Here is a 3,701-nt window from a genome sequence, read left to right as displayed (position 1 = left end):
ATTCTTACCACTGGTCCTGAGGAATCATCTGCCCTAGATTCCCAGTTTCCAGTTGCTATCTGTACCTATGTACATCCTCTGGTCTAGCCAGATTTGTAAGGTAAAATTTGGATCATGATAGTGGGGTGAAAGAAGCATTTAAGAACTAGAGGAAAGTTATATGTTTCATCGTTGCTACCCTGCACCCTGACTAGCTCATCTCCTCCCCACAACCCTTCAGTAAGGGGTGTCTGGTTGGCTACCAATGGGCTTTGAGTCTCCACTCTGCACTCACCCACATTTCCAAAATGATAGGATTTTTTGTTCCTTGATGCTTGATACACCTGGCCACACTTCCTTTCTAATGGTGGCGGTGGTGTTGAGAGGTGGGGCTACAAAGGTGGTGGAATTCAATGGCACAGCCGAGGACCACAGAATCAATATTCTTCAGGTCGATGCTATTGTTGGGTGCTATTGAATCCGTTCTGACTCACAGGGAGCCCAGGTGACCGAGGAGTGCTGCCCCAAAGGGTTTCCTAGGCTGAACTATTTGATGGCAGCAGATTGCCAAGTTTTCCCTCGCATGGGGCAGCTAGGTGGGTTTGAACCTCCAGCCTTTCAGTTAGCAGCTGAGTGCTTCACCATTATACCACCAGGCTGCCTTAGTGTTCAGCTGGAGGGGCCCATGTCGAAGTTTTGAACCAGGTGATGTTCTATTCCAGGTGCGGTGGTTAGGTAACTCTGGCTGCTGTAAGTAATAGGCCTCCACATTTCAATGTTATCGCTTAAGACTTGGCTTTTGTGCTAATACAAACCGTCCACTACGGGTGCTCCAGCTTGCTGAACCACTTCTTCTGCAGACTGATCCAGGAACTCAGGTTCCTTTCATCTCTAAGTTTGGGGAGCCCTTCCTTTCAGCTGGTGTATAGGAAAAAAGAGATGGTGGAGAAGGTACAGCTACTTCTTGAGCAACCAGGCCCAGAAGCAGCACAGAGAACTTCCACTCACACCCCATTGGTGAAAAGGAATCATGTGACCACAACCAGCTGAAAAGGCATCTGGGAAATGTAGTCCTAGTTGGGGAATCTCTTACAGCAAGAATGGCTCCCTTTGGAGGGTGGAACATGGTTTTTCTTTCTTTAAAATTTTTTAAACAGTTTTGTTGACATGTAATTTGCATATCATATAATTCAATCATATTAAAAAGAGTTGTGCAATCATCACCATGATCAATTTTCTTCTTTCTTGTCCTCATATCTATTAGCTTCTTCCCAACTTCTCCTGCCATACCCTTAAGAAACATTAATTCAGATATGGTCTATACAGATTCCATATATAGAAAAACATACAAAACAAAAATAGAAAAACCCAACAATGATAACAGAATAAAACAGATAAAAACCTCAATCAAAAAGAAAGCAGAGTGAACAAGCGGCCATCTAGCTCAGAAGCAACAAAGCCCACATGGAAGCACACCAGCCTGTGTGACCACGTGGTGCCAAAGGGACCAGGTGTAAGGCATCATCAAAAAAAAAAAATCTTACCCTAGTGAATGAAGGGGGAAGTGCAGAGTGGAGACCCAAAGCCCATTTGTTGGCCACTGGAGACCCCCTCCCAGAGGGGTCTAGGGGAGGAGATGAGTCAGTCAGGGTGCGATGTAGCACCGATGAAGAATACAGCTTTCCCCCAGATCCTGGATGCTCCCCACACCCCCAACTACCATGATCCAAATTCTACCTTGCAAGTCTGGATAGAGCAGAGGTTGTACACTGGTGCAGATAGGAGCTGGAGGCACAGGGAATCCAGGGTGGACGATACCTTCAGGACCAGGGGGTGAGGGGCGATACTGGGAGGGTAGAGGGTGAGTGGGTTGGAAAGGGGCAACCGATTACAAGGATCTACATGTGACCTCCTCTCTGGGGGATGGATGGAAGAGAAAGGGGTGAAGGGAGATGTCGGACAGGGCAAGATATGACAAAATAATAATTTATAAATTATCAAGGGCTCAAGAGGGAGGGGGCAGCGGGGAGGGAGGGGGGGGAAGAGGACCTGATGCAAAGGGCTTAAGTGGAGAGCAAATGCTTTGAAAATGATTAGGGAAAAGAATGTACAGATGTGCTTTATACAATTGATGTATGTATATGTATGGATTGGGATAAGAGTTGTATGAGCCCCTAATAAAATTTTTAAAAAAAGAAAGCAGACCTTTTTTTTCTCGCGTCCTTGCTTCCGAGATGACAAAGAAAAGGCGGTAACAAGGGCTGGGCCAAGAAGGGCCGCGGCCATGTGCAGCCCATCCGCTGCACGAACTGCGCCCGCTGCGTGCCCAAAGACAAGGCCATTAAGAAGTTCGTCATAAGAAACATAGTGGAGGCCGCGGCCGTCAGAGACATCTCCGAAGCGAGTGTCTTCGACGCATATGTGCTTCCCAAGCTATACGTGAAGCTGCATTACTGTGTGAGCTGTGCTATCCACAGCAAGGTGGTCCGGAACCGGTCACGCGAAGCCCGGAAGGACCGAATCCCGCCACCTCGATTTAGACCTGCAGGTGCTGCCCCATGACCTCCTCCAAAGCCTATGTAAAGATTAGAAGCTGAAGAAAAACCTGAAAGGAAATAAAGTGGAAATTGTTCATGGCAAAAAAAAAAAGAAAGCAGAAAATATTAAAAGCTAGAACCAATTCAAAATGAGTCAAAAGGGAGATCGAATAATAAAGTGTTAAATGCTAACCTTAACTCCATCTGCAATCATGCACATTCCAATGCCCCCTGTCATAGCAAGCCTGTTGACATGCCTGATCTATGACAGGGGAGACTCACTGGAGACTTAATCCACACGGGGACCCTGCAAATGGGTTTTGGGCTTTCATTGTCATCCACAGCCTTCTGCAAACGGGGCTTCAGAACTTAAGCTCTAATAACACGGAGCATGACTTCTTGGTGCCTAACTCCTGACATGGGTTGAGTTTTAGGACAGTTTCTCTGGCAGCAAGCAGAGTAATGACAGGCCATGAATAATGGGTTGGGGGGGGGGCGGATACTAGAGAGAAGGCCCATCAGGAGACGGTCGCAATAGGCCAGGAGAGAGAATAGTCTTTCCACTTGAGTCGCTTACTCAAGACAGTCCTCTTCTTGAGAGGGAGCATGTCAAATGACAGGCACAGGCCGGTGGACCTGGGTCCAAATCCTGGCTGCCCTGGACACTGATTGTATTGCCTTGAGTGGTGTGTTTAACATCTGGACTGCTCTCCTCACCTGTCATATGGAGTTGAGGACCTCATGCTTGTGCTGCCATTATGAATGTCTCACTAGCTGTCTGGAGCACAGGCAATACTCAATAAGGCTGGACGAAAGCATCACCATGGTTGCTGTTGTTATTTAAAAAGGACCAGGATTTCCCAATACAATAGCACCTCTTCCCGACATGATCACTGAAGACAGCCGTGTGTGTAAGCAAATGTGGTGAAGAAAACTGATGGTGCCCGGCTATCAAAAAAAGATATAGCGTCTGGGGTCTTAAAGGCTTGAAGGCAAATAAGCGGCCATCTAGCTCAGAAGCAACAAAGCCCACAGAGAAGAAGCACACGGCCTAAGCGAATACAAGGTGTTGAATGGACCATGTAGCACATACAAAGGAACAAAAACAATCATTGTGTGATCACCTTCCTCACATATTGGCTGAAGACGAAAGTGTGCATAAGCAAGTGTGGTGAAGAAGGCGGA

The 3,701-nt window shown here is 47.0% G+C and overlaps 1 pseudogene; it reads left to right on the top strand.

Annotated features, from left to right (window-relative positions):
• Positions 1 to 2,213: 2,213 nt before the first annotated feature.
• Positions 2,214 to 2,611, top strand: LOC142458231 (small ribosomal subunit protein eS26 pseudogene; annotated as a pseudogene).
• Positions 2,612 to 3,701: the final 1,090 nt, after the last annotated feature.

The sequence above is a fragment of the Tenrec ecaudatus genome, chromosome 10, assembly GCF_050624435.1.
Source record: "Tenrec ecaudatus isolate mTenEca1 chromosome 10, mTenEca1.hap1, whole genome shotgun sequence".
Classification (NCBI taxonomy): Eukaryota; Metazoa; Chordata; class Mammalia; order Afrosoricida; family Tenrecidae; genus Tenrec; species Tenrec ecaudatus.
The sequence above is the reverse complement of the archived record's forward strand: the minus strand, read 5'-3'. Positions and strand labels throughout refer to the sequence as shown.